The sequence below is a fragment of the Salarias fasciatus genome, chromosome 8, assembly GCF_902148845.1.
Source record: "Salarias fasciatus chromosome 8, fSalaFa1.1, whole genome shotgun sequence".
NCBI classification, from domain to species: domain Eukaryota; kingdom Metazoa; phylum Chordata; class Actinopteri; order Blenniiformes; family Blenniidae; genus Salarias; species Salarias fasciatus.
The window spans coordinates 17,815,826-17,836,265 of NC_043752.1; the positions used below are offsets into that span (position 1 = coordinate 17,815,826).

General features: G+C 48.4%; 1 protein-coding gene across 6 annotated transcripts in view; it reads left to right on the plus strand.

Annotated features, from left to right (window-relative positions):
• The first annotated feature begins 10,361 nt into the window (after positions 1-10,361).
• Positions 10,362-20,440, plus strand: part of raraa (retinoic acid receptor, alpha a) — a 131,708-nt gene continuing 121,629 nt past the window's right edge. For all 6 annotated transcript variants that reach the window (XM_030098319.1, XM_030098321.1, XM_030098323.1 and 3 more), the window contains exon 1: positions 10,362-10,615. The gene's annotated coding sequence lies outside the window, so the exon portion shown is untranslated. The remainder of the gene's footprint in view (positions 10,616-20,440) is intronic.

A 20,440-nucleotide genomic window follows, 5' to 3' on the forward strand; every position in this document is an offset into this window, starting at 1 on the left:
AACAACATGAAATTTGACATTGCTGCTACACGCTACATGCTACATGCTACATGCTAGAGTTTCAGTGCTCACACACCAGTGATGCTACATGCTAAACTTCATTAAAGTTACTAACAGAGAGCTGGAGTGTGTGCCTTAATTCTTCTCCTAAAATAGTGCAAACAGTGAATGAGAAATACCTTTAGCTTAGCATCGCTGTGGATGTTTCCTGACTTTGTAGCCGCATTGCTTTTGGCTTAGCTTCACGTGTGACGTGGGAGCGTTTTTATTGTTCTCGCTGACATTTGAACAAGGTGACTGAGCAGGTTCCAGGAATAACGGTGTGGAGTCGGTCTTAGAGGAAGGGAAGACGAGCCGGCTCAAGGTCAGGAGATACTCAGCAGTAATCTTAACCAGGAAGAGGTGTTGAAACCACCCATCCTGTGAGAGGGACCGGCCGCCGCCGCTTTACAGGGAATTCACACGCAGCGACCTCGCCGCTCGCGCTCTTTTCCACCCTCTGATATTTCACTGTCGCTCTGCGCCGGGGCCGTTTACGACGTTATCCGACAGAGACGCCGGCGCTCGCTCTCAATTACGGCCGCGCTCGCCGCGAGACGCGCACGGGCCTGACGGGCGTATCAGGCGCGTCACTCGACAGTTTAGACTGTGTTATCTGCAGAGGTGGTGGGAGCGGGACGTGTTGCAGGAATGACTTCTTTAGCTTTGTTTTTTTTTTCTTTGTCTATGCTTTCGGCTCCGTTTGTTCACGGCGCCTCGTTCTATAATCTCTTGACCCTGACAGACAGGCAGCCGGAGCAGATGTCTCCCATCAGCCGTGTCCACCCCCCCTGCACCATGCCAGCCTCCATGCACGGCTGCAGGGAGTGGAGGTGCGTACGGAGCGAATGCACATGCACCAGAGAGTATCTTTAATGTTTTGTCTTGATATTTTTGTCTTTGATGCTGTTTATTAGAGAGATTAAGCAGGGGAATTCACAGCGTGTGTGTTTAGATTTAATACTTTTCCTGCATTAAAAGCAGTCACTCACTGTGTCTGTGTTTTTGTATGTGTGTGGTGCAGGCTGGGAGAACGTACCAGCATGGTATGTTTTACATTAAAAGAAAGAGGGGGAGAAAAAAGGAAAAAAAAAAAAAAAATCACCATTTTTTTTTTTTTTTTTTTGAAGCCCAAAGACTCCCAGCTCTCCTCCGTCTCTCCTCTCCTCCTTTCTCTAACACTCCTCGCTTTTACAGGCTGCCATTTCCACTAAATTAGTGCCCAGGGTTTTAATTGCAGTTTATGAAGCTCATTTATTGGCGGGAGAGTCTGTGTTTGTGTGATGTGGCATCCAGCGAGGCGGGCTCGTCCGATCCAAGCCTCCCTGCGGTTTTGCATTTCTTTCCCTTTTTTTTTCTTTCTTCCCCCTCTGTTGTTTTCTTTCTCTCCCCCTTCCTTTCTTTTTAACACCAGAATGTTGCTGGGCTTAACAGTACATGCTGCTGTTTTTATAGAGAATTAGCACTTCTCTACCCGGCGCTGGCTGTGTGGCTCCACACTGGAAGTGTTGCCTTTAAATCAGCCCTCCCCTTGAAAAAACCGCCTCGGCACGTGCCAAGAGCCACAAATTCGGCGAGCGGGAGCTATAGCATTTTCTGCTGGCTTTAATCAACACACAGAGGGCGTTAAATAACGTTAAAAAGTCAGCGCTGGATGATAAATGCAGAATGTGCCCTACGACTGTGACGCACGAGAAAGGTTATCGCGCTTCCAGTCCGTACAAATAACGCGCCCGTTGCGTTTAGTGACCCACGATGAGCTTACTTTCTCTAAATTTCAGTTTCACTTCCTCTTTTCTTCCTCAACATCGTCCCCTCCGTGGCATTCCAGTGACACCCTGGAGGCTAATTAAGCCTTAATTACATTTGTTGGAATTGATTTGTGATTTAGTCTTTGCTCTGTTGTTCCAGCTCATTGGCCCCCACAGAAATGTCATTAATGCGCCATTATTTTCACGGGCGGTCTAATTAAAGGGACATACTCTCTGGGTTTCCTCTGATGAGACGCTGGGAAGGGGAGCATGTTGGCGACGGGCACCCCGATGATCCAAAATGGCAGTGGCGGCGGGAGGGCGCGCCTCACAACCTTTCGAGCGGGCATAAAGACGCTGTGCAAAACGGGGGGGCTGCCAGGTGGTCAGTCAGGGAGGGAGCGCCGCGCTCGCCTTGCTCGACACGCTCGTCTGGCCGAGACGCCGAAGAGGTGAGCTCGTAAAATCGCAATTTTCATTGCTCCTCTAACAGCTTTAACATTTAAAATCGCCGCCCTTCTGGAAAGGCTTCAGCTGCATCAGTTAAACATCATTCGAGAGCACAAACGCTCATAATTCACACTGCATGGATCATTTAAGGACATTAATAGCTGAGTGTCCCTGCAAAAAGTGAGCAAAACTCCACGTGTAGCTCAGAACATTTAGCAGAAAACCCAAAAGCAAAGCTGCTGAATTCACTCTAACCTGAACTCTCTTTATAGAATTTATTGAGAACTTAACTTCACAACTCTAATAACGCAGTAACCTCACGCTGAACGAGCAGGTGGGTTCGGTCGGTCGGTTTAGGGGGTTATGTCCTCCTCGCTGTGTGAAACCATACATTCATTTGGTGTGCACTGAGTGTGTGTTTGAGCGCCTCCATGCACTGTGACCTTGAACATGCAGGTGTGTGTTAATACATGAGAGTTTAACAACACTTTAAGCACCGCATTCAAGAGGTTTTAATCACATTTGTGCCACCAGGACATGAGCAGGCTAACCACAGGCCAGAGGTCCCACAGTTTCCTGCAGCTCGTCTGGCAGGCCTTTCCCTCTTGTACTGATAGAAGAAAACGTTAACCAACGAGCCCCGGAGGTGCTGAAAAGTATATTTTTGAACCCTGAGATTAGCCAGCCGTGAGGCTAGCCGCTCTCCCATGCTCCCGTTCCCTCCGCTTATCTAATTGAATCAACCTTGAGCTCAGGCTTCATACTTCTTGCACCAGCATGAGAGTTGCATCAATCTTCCATGTAATCTTTGAATGCCGTGCAAGAAATATTTCTTCTTTAAATGTTAAACGATTTCTCGGCCTTGAATTTACAATGGCTGTGCTATCGACGCGCAGGACTCTGCGTTCGCTCTCCACTCCTGCAGTTTGCATGTGAGAGCAGGAACGTCTGATAGTTGGGGCCAACTGAATGAAACATGTGGTGAAGTTTGATTTAAATGGGGCGAAAGTAGCAAATAATGCGTTAAAATTAATAAAACATGTTTTACACTCAGTATAATCATTGTGGATTTTGTTTAAAGTTTCCAAACATATGTGCAATGCAGACATTATTGCCATCTACTGCTCACATCTGGTTCTGCAGGTTGAGTTTTAGCGCCCCTAGTGGAGGCATTAGGAATAGCAGATATTTTCAACTAATCAAGCGAAAAAGGGGAAACTTCTGTTGCATTCTGGGTGTCTGCCGGAAGCACTGAATTCATGACCTGGTGTGCAAACAGCATCATTTTCAGCATCTCTTCTGTGTCAAACAATACTGCTTTCAAAACGTCGCTGTGAAAACGCGACACTTTCTGGAAACAAAATGCATTAACTGATGGGTTTTTCACTTGTGATTTCCCAGCGGCTGGATTAACTGTTTCCGTGGGACACATGCCTGAAACCCCCGGTCTTGTTCCTATAGGTCAGGAAGCCGGTTGAGTTTTAATCGTCGAGCTGCGTAAAGGCGTATTACAGCATGGCCCAAGAAGCGAAAACCAGTTTTCACTTTTTTCAGAAAACAAAAAGCAGAATTTGGACTTGGCAATTGTTTGTGATTCTTTTAAAACATTGGTCTTTCCTTGGGGAGGCTTGTGGGAGGGAAGCAAGAAGAAAAGAGAAGGGGGGGGGGCGAAGAAGGGGTTTGCGGTGCATTCACATGTGGAAGCTCGAAGCAGTAACAATCTTTCCCAGCCTGCTCTGGCCTCATATGGCCTATGGTATCCTGCTAACAGCCTCATAACACGAGCCTGTTCACTGCATCGCTCCTTCCCTCCTGCTCTCCTCTCACTGGCTGCTGCCATTCGGCCCTCCGTTTTACAGCAATTCTATCAGTTGTCTGCATGCAGCCTTTCTGTCTGTTATGATTGTATATAATGGGACTCAGTCCAGCGTGCTGGCTGGCTGGCTGGCTGGCCGGCCGATGGGCGTGTTGGACAACTGCTTCACAGTTGGCTCGGCTGGTGAGAGAAGGGGGAAGTACAGAGGGAAGGAGAGGGAGAGAGAGGAATGGGAGGGAGGGAGGGAGGGAACACATCAGAGCTGGAGATAGAGAGGGAGAGCAGGGAACAGGGTCACTTGAGTTTGTTGCTCATAGGATATCAAGCCTCTCTCGCTCTCTCGCTCTCTCTCTCCACCCGTTCAGTAGTCTGGCTCTTCTGCCTGTCCCATCAAAAGCGCCATCTTTGGGAGTGTGACTACAACAATACTGTCCGTCACAGTCCGATCAGGTGAAGCATTAAGCACGTCTGTGTTCCTCTGATAAGTCTTTTGAGAATCCCCAACTTCTGAAGCAAAATACGTGCTCCTCTTTACGGCAGGAAACCAGTCTGATGCGTCTGGGAGTGAACTGATCCGGGAGAATGAGCCGTCCTTCACAAAGGTGTTTTCCTTTGCTTTTTTTTTGGCAGGTCCCTGCTATTGCTGAGTCATCTGGAAAAAGCAGCACTCTCGCATTCTTTCTTCTTGGGTAATGCAGCATAAGAGAACTTCCATTTTTAGCCACACGGCAAATTACATTAAGCTACAGTTCAGTGAGCCCTAATGCTTTGAAAGTAACAAAAATCGACGGAAAGGGATAAAAGTTTTGTGATATTGCTCAGACTCTCCCGCTAAGGCCTCCTTTGCACTTCCTCCCTGCTGCCGAGCGGGAGGAGAATGGGTTAAACCCGTCTGCGGCCCACATCTGGGAATCATTTGAAACATTCCACAAGGCTTACCACATGTTTTCAGATGGACTAAATCCTGCAAAAGGCTCGCCTGTCAGAGGTTTAAAAAAAAAAAAAAAAAAAAATCATCTTTTTTTGCCAGGAGGGGAAAAAATGAGACAGAGAAAATTAAAACTGTACAAAGCTTTTTTTTCCTTTCTTTCTTTTTTTACTCTCTCTTTCTCTCTTGCAGGTGAGATCTGGCAGCGGAAACCCTGCAGTTTGCTGGTGATCGCTGCAGTGGAGGCGTCCGCCCCTGCATGCTGGTGGCACGTTATTCCAGCGGGTCCCCGGTGGAAGCTGGTTCTGAACAGCCAGTCGCAGTTCAGAAGAGGCCTGGAGGGCCGGCTAACCGTTTCCATGCAGGCCTGATAGCATCTCTGTCTTTCTTCTTTTCGCAGCCGAGCGCTGAGAAGTGAAGCAACGTGAAAGCTGCGGCGCTTTTCAGCGCTCTGGTCCAGACACACTTCAGGACCTGAGTGGTACATTCAGCTTCTGGCCGGGGAGCTCAAGTGGCATCGTCGTCTCATTGTGTTATATCCACAGAGACTCTTTCAGTAGCTCCAATCAAGTGTCCTTAAATCTCGTCCTGAAGTGCTTTTTTCGGCGGCTGCTGGATTCTTTCTTCATTACGCTCCTGTATGTATGACAGGCTCATAAACCAGAGCTGCACGGCGATACTCGGCCGGCCGCTCGGAGTTCCAAATAAATATTTGGTTTGAAGAAGGCAACCGGAGCCAGAACGAATTAAAGTAATAGACTCGGTGGATGGTGATCGACCATCAAGCCCTGGCACCAACGCCGGTCTCCAGCTCCTTGTAACGGGTTTCACATTATCCCCGCCGGCCCAAGTGAAGGCTGGAAGACTTCTACCCGGTTTTGACGTCAGGCCCCGGCGCTCTCACGTTGCTGTAATCGCCAACTGACATTTGGGAAAGTGGAAATGTTTCTCTTGGGCGAGGGTGACACCCTGAACAGCGGGGAGGGCCCCTCGGTCTCTTTCTGTCTGCTGTGAACCAGGACGTGACATGTGGTATGTGGCCCCTCGGTGGGTGGGTGGGTGGGTGGGTGGGTGGGGGGGGGGGGGCGACAGCGGGGTAGAGTTACCACCGTGTGATCTGGACGGTAAGTGGGAGTCCGGCGTTCGGGGGCGGAAACCCAGCACCTGCTGACGGGCTCACCGGGCGATCTGCGAAAAGAAAGGCAGGAGCAACGCTTTCACCAAGGCCCGGCTGTTATTTTCTCAATAAAAGCACATTGAATCAAAGCGCTTTTGTGAAAATTTTCAGACGCTGGTAACTGGACAAGAGTGCACCAACGAACACGCGCCGAACGCTGCGGTTCGGCCAAACTGTTGAGATGTTTCCTGATTACACTCGGCCTTATCTGCAGTCCTCAGAGTCCCCGGCCTGCTCGTCACACGGACCTCCCGCTGCGCTGGTTTCTCACACTCCCACCGCTTGTTATCGCCGCCGCTATCCAAACCGTGTGAAAAGCAGCATTTTGAAGCTTCCTCACAGCTTTCTAGCACCTGCGGCTGGCTCTTTGGCCCTCTGGTTCCACTGCAGTCAGGTGTCCAGCGCTGCCGTTCTGCTGTGCCCGATTTGTCTTGAAAATCACACTCTGATTTTAAGACAACCGCATGTTTACAGAACCATTTCAAGGTCAAAGAGAAGCTTGTCTGATATTCAGACCAAAGTTTTTGGTACTAAAACTCAAATCAGTGATGCCAAGCTCATTTCAGCTGAGAGGCCACAGACGGCCCAGTTTCTTCTTGAGTGCACGACAAAAATGAAATATGAATCTGTGGAAGTACAATACAGAAATAGTTTAGTATTTAGAGTTTGACCAAGGTCCAGCATCCTTTACTGACACACACTTTGAATTATTCCAAACGGAGAGCATGCATGAGGCCGGACAGGACAGGGTGGAGGAGGTCGTCCATCACAGGGCTGCTCTGGAGGGTCGTGACGGGTCGGGAGCCCCTCGTCTCCAAACTAGAGGACGCAGACTGGTACATCAGAGCATCACGAGGGTCCAGCCATGTTTAGGAGACCAGAAAAATACAAAGATCTGGAAAAGATCTGTACATGACTGAACAGTGTTTCCTCCGACTTCCCTCTTGGTGACAGTCAGATCGTGATACGATGGCGTTGCCAGATGCATTTGGTGGAGCTCAAATAGCTTTTCTTAATTTTCATAAGCAGCAGCATCGTACCATTTACAACTTTATTTTATTACAATTTAAAAACAAGTATCAAGGATAACCTTCTCTCCGTGAGGAAAGCGACACAGATGTAGCAGCAAAACTAATTTGGAGCTCACAAAGCTCCTTTTGAATAACTGGGAAGCATAATTCTCCAGAATGATCCGATGGCAAAGCACCTGATCGCTGCTGGCTCACTGATCTGAGTACAACACAGACTTCAGTGTGGTAAACAAAGCGAGACGTCTCTCTGCACCCGTGTTTCCCGGTGCAGGTATTTCCCTCAAAGACAGCATTTTAAAATATCTCATTTCCTCTCAGCTCTTGCAGTAAAGGTGATAAACAATTTGAAAATCTGGAAGCAAAACAAGAAATGTTTGTAAAATCAATTCAATTTTATTTGATCTGCTACAGGAAACGTTGAAAATGTTGAGAAAGCAGCATTATAAATGGAAGATCTCAGACGATTTCCTACATCTTGACTCAGATTAGTGTCAGGTCAGGTACTCCACAGCTTCCCTTTCATTCAGTCTACATAAAGCATGAAGTGGAAGAGGCGTTTCTCCAGGCTCCACATGTCCTCAGTCCTCAGATACATCCTGTATCAGCATCACGGAGCCAAGCTTCAGCTCCGGCAGCTTCCACTGGGAACCTGTGTACAAACAGGGAGCGCCACTGGCCTAAGGAGACCCGCGAGGCCTCGCCGTCCAAGACTCCGCGCTCCGGCTGAGCGAGCAGGGCTGAGTTCATCCGGTCTGCGCGAACACATGCTACACACACGCATGACGGCGCCGCCGCTCCACCTGTCAGGAGGCAGTGAAATCAGACGGCTCCATCGCCCCGGCCCCTCTGTTATGACAGCAGCTACTTCCACCAGCGCATACTTTCTTGCGTCTGACGACTCCCCCAGTCGGCGGACGCTCGCATGCCTGTGTGTCCCGTGTCACAACCGACCCCCCTCCACCCCACCCCCTCCTTCCACGCCGCACTGCATTCCTCACTCGTGTGGCGAGGTGACAACTGACACGGTTTAGTGCCACTCACGGCCTTTGTGCGAGGACGCCTGGAAGGCAACGGGGCAAGCAAGGAGGGTCGTGATGCTCGCACATCACTCGCCGGCGCTCCCAGGTAAAAGATGAGAAGCGACTGAGAAGGTGCCGCCGAGGCACGACGCGTCAGCCGCTGTCTCGTGGCCTTTCGTCCAATCGCATCGGACAGGGGCTTTCACATCCACCATCTGTCACAGAAACTTGACTTTTTCCAGGGTGGAAAGCAATTGAACGTTTCTGTCACAGCTGAGGGACGTAAAAGAAAACCCGAGGTTCTTCTGGCAGAGCGGCATCCAGCTGCCTGGGATGTAAACAAGCTCACAGGCAGGATCATTTGTCTACTGTACAACTGAACGGACGCATCCAAGCAACTGTGCTCACTGAGAAATAACAATTAACACAGCGTTACATGACTATTATAACAGGCTTTCTCAGAGACCAATGTACAATCCAGATGATGTGTCTGGTTTTAGAGCAGAATGCAGGCCAAGTGAGGACAAAGCAAGTCGACTTTGCTTTTAGCCGAATACATAATTTGGCTTTGCAGTGAGCGAGGACGGCGCCGCTCTCCGTGTGATCAGGTAGAGCTTTCCTCTCAGTTAGTGGATTAAACAGAAGCAGCTGACTGCCCAAATGCAGTGTGACAAAAGGGTACAGTGCAACCTGCGATGGAAGATATTTTAGAGGCTTTAATGGTGTTCTCAGCAGGACGGGGAGGCAGAGTCACGCAAGGCAGGAGGGGCCAGATTGTTAAAACTTTCATGCAAAAGATGCATATTTGAACAAAATCATGAAGCTGTACCGTGTCTCCAGTGGCCCGCTGTGGTTATATGCAGTTAGCTTTTTGTCCTGGAGCTTAGGAGAACCTTCAGTTCACATGGATGCAAATCCACACTCAGAAAATACAAAATTCTTGCATAAACATTTTTTTCTAGGATAGATATGTATTCATATGAATGTCTACTACTTTAGTGTCTTTTTGAAAATACAAAAATAATTTTTTTTGTATTGAACACAGTAAAAAAAAACCCTGCAATTTCACAAAAAGGGAAAAAGGTGACTTCCTCAGCAAAAAACATAAATGAAGCAAAACTGCTTTAAAAACAGATAAAATGGTTCTAATGACTAAAATGTCCTTCCTTCCTGAAGTCATAAGACTCTCTACCTCCTTCTGGTAAACATTGTTTGTTGTGTTTTGGTTAATTTCATACTTCCTCTGATTATATTAGTCACCTTTAAGCCTTGCACATAAACATATTTAAAAATTACTTATCTAATTGTTATACTGTGCTATTTGATATGCACCTTTCTTGTCATTTATTGTGTGGGCCAATAATTGCATTAATTTCCATCTGAGATTAATGAACTATTTCTATTCTGTAATAATAGGTAAAAAATTCTCCACAAAATGCTGGGAAAGAAGGATTAAATCATTAAAATCAGGTACAAAAACAGTTGAAAATGCAATGAAATGTTTAATGAAACTTTAGCAGCTGTTAGAATTATTTTAAAATCTGAACATGTTTTAATTAAATTTGATTTGGTGGGAAAAAAAAATCTGAAAATTATCTTTTGGTCATGAAGGTTGCAGACCTCTCCAAAACAGGACAATCAAAGAGAGTCTCACCTACATTTACACAGTTCTGAGACATCATTTAACCTCAAATATGTGCTTTTTTGGGCTGTCAAATTGAAAAATGGTGAAGATAATGATTAAAATCATAGTTTTCCTCTGTTATATATTTGGAAGGGACTAATTTAGACTGCTTTTCACTAGAGGAAGTGTAATTTCCTCTTATGCAAATTGCATAATGACACTGTTGACAATAATGACTGTGAAAGAATGTGTCTTTACTCGCAGGGAAAACACGTTATCAAACCAAAGTTACCAAACCCTGACCTTTTCGGGCGCACGTGATGAAGTTTTATTTATTTTTAATTTTTTTTTTTTTTTTTTTTTTTTTTTTTTTTTGGGTAGTGTCATCTGACTGGATTTGAGCACATCTGGGTGGGGTGGGGTGGGGAGGGGGGAGGACTGGCCCCTCAGACGGCGGGGCGGGGCCGCTGCTGCTGCCGCTGGAGCGCGAGCTCGAGCTCTCCGCCGCTGAACGTGACTGCCGCGATGGTTTCCTGCGACGCGCGCGAGCCGAACTTGAGCGCTCAGCGATAGGAGCCGGTCCGGCCGCCTCGCGCCGTCGGAGAGGAGAGCAGAGCCCCCCCCGGGGTGGATATTCCCGGCGACAGCCTCCGTTTTTTTGGGGAGCTTTTGAGAGCGGAGGGAAAACTTTAAAGAGAAGAGAAAGTCCCGCCGCGGAGAGCCTCCAGCTGCGGGCGCAGAGTCCGCGGGGAGCGGGGAGGAGGAGTCAACAGGTCCCAGGTACCGGCGCACACCTCCGGACACTGACAGCCCGTCAACACCTGTCAGCACACGGGTCACATGGAGGCATTTCCACCCGGCGTTGTCGGTGTTTCTTGCTGAGTTTGTAGCTGCTTTAGCACCCGGGCTGCGTGCACTGGATGTCTGCGGGGGCTAGCAAGGGAAGCTAACCCGGCTGCGGAGCGACGCTGCGGGGCTCACCCCAGCCCTGACAGCCGGCTCGGAGCCTCCTGCCGTGCGTGCAGAAACGCGTGCACCGATTCCCCCCCCCCCCCCCCCCCCCCCCGCGTTTCCTCTGCTATCCGCGCACGTTTTAGAAACTTTCTCGCGTGCACGTTTGGGTGGACGGGGAGCGACCACCGCTTGCATTCCTCCGCTGCGCAAACTTGATGACCCGAGACTCACGCGCCGCTTCGCTCCTCCGCCCGACAGCCTCGAGGTAGCGCTGCGAAAGAAGGAGAAACAACTGGCAGAGATCTCCCGCAATTTGTTAACACCCCTGATTATCCCCCTGTCAAAGATAATGTGGCGATTTAAAGTGTCTGCATCTCCTCCAATGACATGTCGGCGTGTGTGTGTGTGTGTGTGTGTGTGTGTGTTACGACATAACACACCCTGCAGCATGAGAAACCTGGAGTGTTATCTTGTAAATTGTTGTCTTGTAAAAACCGCAGATTACAGTGCTCGTTACCCTCCTCTGAAGGCTGTAACAAGGTGTTTCCCTGTGCACTTCATTCATTTGGCACACTCCTTCGTGCCGGGTGTGTGATGGTGCATACTTGATTTGTTTTGTGTGGAAGACTGGAGGACGAAGGTGCCTGACCTTTCCTGCGACAACCTGTGACATTCAGCCCCAGATGCACCAGAAAAAGGCTTCGCTTTTGCTTTTTCGATGCAAAAAAGTTTTGCAGACACTGAAACCGATGCAGTTCGTGAACCAGGAGCATCTGGACCGGGAGTCGTGATGCTCTGCAGGCCGCCATTGTTGTTATTGTCAATTCCTGCAGAACTCTCAGCGTTGTCGTGTGCACAGACTCCCCCGAGCCTCGCTCAGTGGGAAATCTGGTGTGTCTGAAGGTTTTCTCCCACCTCATCGCCTCCTCTCTTAGTGTGATTCACAGCTGAAATTGTCCCCTTGCCATAATTGGACAGTTTCAGGCGAGACGCTGTTTTCGTGCTTTACACCTGTGGTAATGACCTGTTTGATGTAAATGTTTTTAATCCGCTCTGGAGCCATCGAGCAGCACCAGATCCACTGTCACGCAGGTCACGCTCGTCTAAAAATAAAGCTGCAGATAAGATGTGAGCTTATCTGACAGGAACGGTCATGTTTTAGCGACCAGCCTTTGGAAATGGTGTTTTCTCTCTGTGAGACCAGCCAGCGCTGCAGTGTGTCGTAGACCAGGTATTACACAGCCGAGTGTTTTCTGTGAGCCTGATGAGCGTGGCCGGGGCGTGGGCGCTTCTTTCAAGTGAACAGTGGGTTTTGAAACCTTAACGTGTTTGGATTTTGACATGACGCTAAGTGCATCATTAGAGCAGCGGCACGCTCGCTCACTTCCCTCCACCCCCTCGGCGTCCCTCTTCTTCTTCTTGAAGTTCGTGGAAAGGATTTGCACGGCAGTCGTGACTCAATATGTTGAGTTTTTTTCTTTTTTGTATGTTTTGAAATTTCAATGACAGCTTTGCTTATCTGCCGTGGAACAAATGAACCTAGCAGATGAGCGGTGATGAGATTGTGAAGGCTGTTTGGAGTTTACACATTCAGAGACATTTCTCTGTGACTAAATGCTGAATTAAAACATACACAGGAAGGAACCAGGAGAAAAAAAATGGAAACAGATCAACAGTCCTCCAGGAATGAGTCTGAGAAAGTGTAGTAGATCATATGTGGAGGTAATTTGTTTTTCATACGGACATTCCTGCAGAGTTAGACACAGCGGGCTTATCTGAATCCATCGCTGATGACAGACCGTTGAAGAAATGTCCAACAGTTGGTCTGGTGAAGGCACTTAGTGGCTCTTAGCATGGATAAGCATCGACTCTGATAGAGAACTGTTTTTTTCTAATGACAGGCTCCTATTTCAAACTTAATATTTAGCATAAAACGGTTGTAATTATCTCATACCGTATCATTCATTATTTAATGGAGGGTTTTTAGGGGATCGTTTGCTCTGCAGCTCCATGTGGACGAAGCAGGACAGAGGAGGGACGGACAGAGGAAGACGGCTTCGTGCTGTGGAACCGGGGCTTTAGTAGATTGTTCAGCAGGACTGGCCCGTTCAGAAGTGAAAAGGAAACATTTCAGACTGATCTCTGTGACCTACCTTTCTCTGTAGCGAGTGTGTGAGGCGCTCCGGCTTGTAGCGGTCTCCAGACGTGCCGCCGCCGCCCCCGCCGCCGCAGCAGGCTGCTACCATGCTGTTGACAAGCCAGGCTGACTCACGAGGCTGTGGCGGTGCCGCACCGAGCGGCCGGGCTCTGACAGATGAGACACGCTCCCCACAATGGCAGGGCACCCTGTCCATGTCACTCGCTGCTTACTGAACAGTAAACACTTGTACCCAACCACACCCACACACTCTCACACTCACACACACACACACACACACACACGCTGCCACATTTATTTCTTTTTGGTTTTGTCTTCGGAGTAGGAAATACTTGAAGTGAAGAAAGACATAGCAGAATTCCAGTTTCGCCCAGTGGGAAGGAAACAGCAGCGTGGGCAGGATTTTTTAGAGCTTGTTGATTCATAACGCGTGTTGCCAAAAAAAGAGAAATTCAGTTTATTAGCAAGAAACTCGTAACAGGGAAACAGTAGAAGCGAGCAGGGCAGCTTTGCGCTAATAAAAGCGGGCTTGGCCCCAGTCACAGCGGCCCCGGATCCGACAGGAGGAGGAGAAGTGAATTTGGGATATTACAGTGGTTTTGCTGTGGTGCCCAGTGACGTAGCCTTCGCCTTGGGGACCGGGGCGAGTGTGGGAAAAGGAGGAGAGTGGAAGGGTGGGAGCCGATACCAGGAGAGTGTAGCCGAAGTGGAGTGGGATTTTTTTTTTTTTTTTTTTTTCCAGTGGGGTGGGGGGGGAGGAGAAGCCGCTGTGATGTTGGGATGTGGGAGCTCCACTCGTGTTGGCCAGCGGCAGTTAGACAGGCCGGCTTTTGCATACTGATTCACTTTCTGCCGCTTCCCTCGCAGCAAACTAGGCCTGCCAGTCACGTGAGGGGTGCCCCCCCCACCTCCTCCCTCCCTCCCCCTCCTCCATGCTGCCTCCCTTTATTCCTCTTTTTATGGCTTTGATGGTATTAAATAATCTTTACGTGTCAGAGTGCACGGCTCCCAGTGTTCGTGTTGGGAGAGCCAGAGAGCAATTAGGTCAGAGTGGTAGAATAACTCGGTTTCATCCCAGCCTTAAAGCGGCAGGGTACCTCGGTTCAACTTGCGTTTTATATTCACCTCAAGCCTTCAGAGTGAGATTTTCAAAGAGGTCCAAGGCCAGCAGAGTTATCAAAGCGCTCAGAGAAAAACTTTGTGTCTCTCTGTTGTAGACTCTTGTAATAAAATGTCCCAGAATGGATCATCGGTTGGGATATTTTCGGTTCTTCGCTATGTTAATTTGCCCGGAGAATCAGGCCACGTTTGTCTCCTTTTTTCCTAATGAGGCTGAGCTAAAGACCCATATAACCTATTATCCAGGTTATTGATTTGGAATGTGTTTCAAGCAGCAGATTGTTGATAGTCCTTGAAACCATTGATGTGTTTTTGCAGAAATGCAGCTCTGCTTTTCTGTTTTTTCTTTCTTTCTTTTTTTTTTTTTGAAAGAAACAAATCTTGGAGATCACACCAAACAGTAATGAGTTGAAGTGCTGTTTGAAGTGTCTGTTTGACATCATCTCACATGATCTGCTGTGTGAAGTTTCCCACAGCCGCCTGTCCCATGCCTGAGATTGCATTTCCACCGATTGGCATGTGAACACCCTGGCCCATGTCGGGGCGTTTCATTGCCCCCGTCACAGAATTTCATACTATTTTCCACACTGGTTTTGTACCTTGGCTTTTTGCGAAAGCGTCTCTGCCCAGTCGGACAGTCCCCCGGCGTGACGGCTGACATTTCCAGTGAAAGAGCGCCATTGTTGCTTCTTAATCTCCCTCCGCCCTCCTCTCCATAAAACAATGGTATCAATTGCCTCCGCTGAGTACATCCACAGCGCCGAGTGAGCGACGGGCTGGCCGGGCCCGCCGGCGAGGCTGCCAGCCGTCCTACCGGGCAGCCGGGCCGACCTCTTCATTCCCGCTGATAGCTCTGAGCTTTGAGCCACAGATTCCCCCTCAGACATCTGCACTAATATTATCTCTGCAGCGTGATAACCGGCTCTCCGCCGCAGCTGCACCGCCACCTTGTAAATGCACAAATAATAGCTTGTGTATATATTTATCTTCCCAGTGAGACGGTGGAGCAAACCGATGGCTTCGATACACCCCCCCCCCCCCCCCCCCCCCCCCCCCCCCCGTCCCTCCAGCCTTCTTAATGAAGGGTCTTCATTCTATTTTCCCTCATTTTCCCCAGGACACTGCCATTAACGTTGACAGATGATATGGTCTTTTACTGAGACGGTGATCCTGAGTGCACTGTCACTGGAAATTGGATTCGCACACACCCCACCTCCCTTTTTTTTTTTTTTTTTTTTTTCCCTTCCCTGCTCCTTGCCATTTCTCCTCTTCTCTCCATCCTCCTTTTTCCTGTTGCTGTGTCTCGGTCTGCACCGAGGGACATGCTGTTAATATTCTTCTTAGAGCCGAGCTGCCAAGTTAACCCTCTGCTGCCAGCAGCCCGACAGCCAGCGAGATAGCAGTGTCACTTACACAGCCGCCCGGCCGGCCCGCCTGCCCTTAAATGCTCCCTGATAGTAGCAGTCGTCATCCGAGCCCAGTGAGCGTCTGCTGTCAGTCAGCGTGCAGCAGTGAGTTTTTCTTCTGCATATTCTCCGGCTCGAACCCGGATTGTCTCGACGGCTGGAGGAAGGAAGCCTCCACCGCCGAGTCCAGAACAGCGTAAACACGGCATGTTGGATCGTTCCATATAATCCACTTTGTTTGACTGCAAAGGCGCATGATTGGAACGTGGTTGGCGCTTTCAACAGAAACGGCCACATCTGTACTCCGGGGTTTGTGGGCACAATTACTCCACCGCAGAGTAAAAATTACGCTAACTTTTACAAACATTTACAAATAAACTGCAGACTGGGAGAGTCCGCTGTGAGGGACTATTTGCTGGCCGCCGTGCTGCACATCATAACAGATCACAGCTTCCTGAGCGAGGCTCCCGACAGCTGTTGTGTCGGCTGTAGGGAACGTAACACGTGAGCGTGCTCTGCAGCGGCCGCTCCCCCGTTCCAAAACCTCCAAAACCAAAAGCATTTCAGCGCCGATCTCGGGGAAACAAGTCGTCTCCATTGTGCCTCCTGTGTGGGCGTACCAGGCAGTTGACAGTGCATCATCCAGCTGCTGCCGTTGCAGCTGCTTGCACATTAGCTCAAGTTGCCGGGGTCGTATTTATCAGTGTGAGAAGAACGCCACGGCGGAGAGATAATGGTCCCGAACAAAGATGATCCTGCTCTCGCCTGCTCTCGCCGCCGCTGGCCCGAACACCTAGCTCTGTGTTTAAATGGCTTGGCTCATGGCGTCGTTATCATGCTGCTCTGCTCCTTCGTCCAAGTCTGTGTAGTTAGTGAGCTGTTGCTGCTGCTTCTGCCTCCACGGGCTGTCGTCTCTGCGCCGGGAGAGCCGGTGAAGAGCCATCGCGCCAAATCACTGTCGGGCCGAAGCATGGCGGCACCGAGACTATTAGCTGACTTGATTTTTTTTTTTTTTTTTGTGTTTGCAGCTAGAGATCGAGACATAAACCCAGAAAAAAAAGAAGGGATTAAAGCAAGAAATGATCACCAAGTAGTTACTTGTGCAGGTTTATTGCCTTCTCGTTAATCTTCCACATCGTGTGCAGATAAAAGCCGTAGAGCCTTTCGATGTGCTGATAGTGTGTACATAAATAAACTTCATGGACAGTACATGTGGAGAGGGAGCTAAGAAATAACGGAGGACAGGAAGCAGAAAAAGAGGCCCCCGCACTGCAGATTTCTGATAGCGAGGCTGTAGGGCTGTGATACACATTCGCTCAGCGCGACTGCGAGGCGCCATCAATAACGGCGGATCCTCTGATTGGTTTTGTACTTCATTTCGTGTCAACACCATTTCCATTTTTCTTGGCTTTTTGTGTCGCAGTAATAATTCTGTAATATGGCGCACCAGGCAGCATATGGCTGCCATTTATGATCAACAGCCTCTGCAAGGAGGTGACTGGAATATGCAAATGTCTGCATGCTAATGGAATAGTAATGTAATGAAGAACGTCGTATATGGCCAATAATGAGCTGCGGTTATTGAGTGTTGATGGCTTCTTCTCAACCAGCCCTTTGTTGTTTCACAAGCTGCAGCTTTCTTGTTTGCTCTTTGTGGCACATGCACATAATCAAGCAAAAAGAAAATGCACACACACACACACACACACACACGCAGGCTTGGATACATGAACGTTGCGTTGTTATTGATTCATGGCATTGGCTGAAAAGCATATTGATAAATACGCGGAGTGCTTGCCCATTGAAACTGTGAAACTAAATTGGGCAGAACTGAGACAGATGCGGTGCAGTAAATTAAACAAGCAATCTTCTCTGTTGGGTGACAGCACAATGGTGATTAGGGTTTCATGTGAGCTGCCCTACATTATTTATAGCTGTGCTGTGGGCTGCCTGCAGTTGAATAGACCCACAGTCCATTGACTGGGCATATTATGGGAGGCCGGCTCGTAGCGAGAGGGGGAGTTAAAAATGGCTTTATTTCCTCCCAAGGAGGTCCATTTTCATCTAAATGAAGGTGGAAGCCCCAAGCGTGTTGTTTCCAGGCCCTGGGTGTGTGAAATGTGTTGACTGTGTTCCAGGAGGCTTCGCTGCACCACTCCGCTCTGATCCGGCGTGATTTCTGCTCAGCCCCTCATTTGTACACATCAGCCATCCCCGGTTGTCTTCGCCGCCGCTGCCTGCTCCGATCGCTGCGAGCTGCCAATTCACACATTGGCTGTGTTTTCGTCCACAGTCGTGTGTTTGGTCCCAGATGTCGTTTGCCACTGAGCGTCTGATAATTCTTTGTACTTCTCGACTCAATCTGTCAGGACTTTTCGCGGATGGGCTTCAGCGGTAGTTTCGCGGCGCCGTAATGGGTCGCAGTCGTTTTCTCCTCCATGCAGATGATTCCTCGTGGTTCGGCGCGCACGTGAACGGCATAGGAATTGCAAAGTTTGATTATAATAGCTTTGAGACAGCTGTAGCGCCACTGTTTATCGACAGTTTTAAAGTAATAACTTCCTGAATGCTAAGTTTCTGTGGAAGCATAAAGACAGAGCAGCTGTCAGTGATTTTTTATTTTATGACTGCAGAAGATGTTGAGGTTCATGAAAAATTGCACCAATCACTGAAAGAAAAAATGTTGCAATTTCTTTTCTAAAAACCCTAAAAAACCAAAAAAATAAAGAAAAACATCTATTCATATAGCCATGGCAGGATCTGCCCTCATAAAAAGCTGATAAAGTGGAAAAGCTATCCGATCTGAGGCCTAAAACCTCGAGCGCGGTCCGAACGGTGAGCTAGCGATCCGCTAAACCCCGCTAATGCTCTGTGGTCCACATTGTTTAGCATTGCCTCAGCGACAGAAAACCATGAGTATCTCCTGTGGCGGGGAGGTTTGGAAAGGATGTAAATATTTTTTCTTCATCCACAGCATGAAAAACACAGCTTCCAATGCAGCCCTTTAGCCAAACGCTGACGTTTGGAGGTGGTTTCTACCTGCCAGCTGGCTCCCAGAAGAGTCAAAACAACAGAATCTGGCTTTGTTCAATGTTCTGGTTCAGTGTTGTTCAACGTTTCCAATATGTTTGGAAGATATTAATTAAAATGGTCCAGCTGCTGCTTGTTTGGTCACAGAGCCTTCCAATTCACTGACTTGCAATGTCATTATGCATGTTAAATAATACCCTCCAATGTTTAAAGGAGGGTAATAGATTGTGATAAACAAATGATTGGAAAGGAGCAAAATGGGACGGGGCTTGACATAATTCATGAAAGATGGTTTGATTGCTTCAATTCCTTCTCTACAAATCATCCTGAGACGCAGCTGTTGCCGTTTATTTGCGCTGCAGCCTCTCCGTAAACTACCACATCAATGCAGTTTCAATATGTTTCTCTGTTTGTTCAACGTGAAACCCAATAGATTGTGTGTGTGTGTGTGTGTGTGTGTGGACTTCAGTGTAGTATTTATATTAATGAAATCTGTAAAAGAGTTATACACAGTGTGATGGAAGCCAAGGACGTTGGATTTCAGTGGTGTGTTCTGCTGTCTTTAATGCGTTTGGACGGAGGTTTTCTGCATCAACTCTCAAGGTGTTGAACCAACGTGCGTCAAAGAGTCGGCATTGTTCGACCCGACATAAAGAGAAATAGTGAAGAGATCTGCTCCACAATGCACGGCGTACAACAACACACGTTGACTCCTGTGTGGCTCCGGCTGGCAGGTACGGTGTGTTTACAGCGCTTCCAGATGGCCGGTGCAGCCTGGATCACCGTCAGTCCAGTCGACACACTCGCAGACGACGAGCTACTTTTCAGCCGTCACAAATGTAAAATAAAAAAAGTCCTTCCCTCCATTGTGATCTGGTTGTGAATAGTTCACAGCAAACATTCCGAAGTGAAAGCCAACAGTTGTGAAAGTAGGAATGTGAAAAATGAAAAGAAGAACTATTTGCAGACTGTTTGGAGCTCAGAGCATGAAAAGGCAGCGTCTTGGTTTTTTGATTAGAGTTTTTTTTTCTCCCCTCAACAATATGAAGCATTATGTTCAGTTAATAGTCGTTAAAGGAGCAGAAACATACGGTTCATATGGATCACATGACAAGGCGAGAGTTTCAGCCCTCCTGTGAGTTGGAGGCGTGGGGAATGAAAGAGAGGCAGCAGCTCTAATTTGTGTTATGTCTGTACATTTCGTCTTCAGTGGAATCATTGTCCACTTCCTGCCCATGCTCTGCTTATGAAACGTCCAACAAGAGGGCTGTGTTTGTTTTATTTGCAAAATCCTCTGTCATCCCCGCTTGATTGATGCGTGTTGCATGAGTGTGTCTTAATTGTGCTCCGCACAACAGCATGTTCTTATCCTCGCTTGGCCTCTGGCCCAAGATTCCCACTCAGACTCATGTCCGATTGTCCCGACCAACGAGACCGTCCCGAGCTGCCGTGTTTATTAGCGGGGACACTGTTGGACAGTCCTGTGGGGGCGGGGTGTTTTCTAATAAGTCCTCACCAAACGTGGCCTTTACAGTCAATTGCTCTTTTGTGATTCCCAACATGTGAATGTCAGTGTGGTTTCACGGACTCCGTGTCTTTCGATACCTTACACCCATAACCACAGGCTCTTCGTCCGCCGCCCTCTGTTGTCCTATCAAGTGAAGGTTATTTTTTAACTTGTCCCATGAAGCATGAAATAAAAGCCTTTGTATTGGCATTGGCAGGTATTTAAACTCCTGATTTGATCCAGGCTGTGCTCATTAAATTGTCAAATGATGTAATGTTTCACTGCCGCTACTGTGTGCCAGCATGGCATGTTTTTCCACTTAGGGATACTAGTATTTGTCTCTGTCATAAACACAAGGCATCTGGTTGCCAGTAGCGGGCTCAGCCTCCACTGGACTTGGACGTTGAAATGTGGCTGGGTTTCCCGAGAGA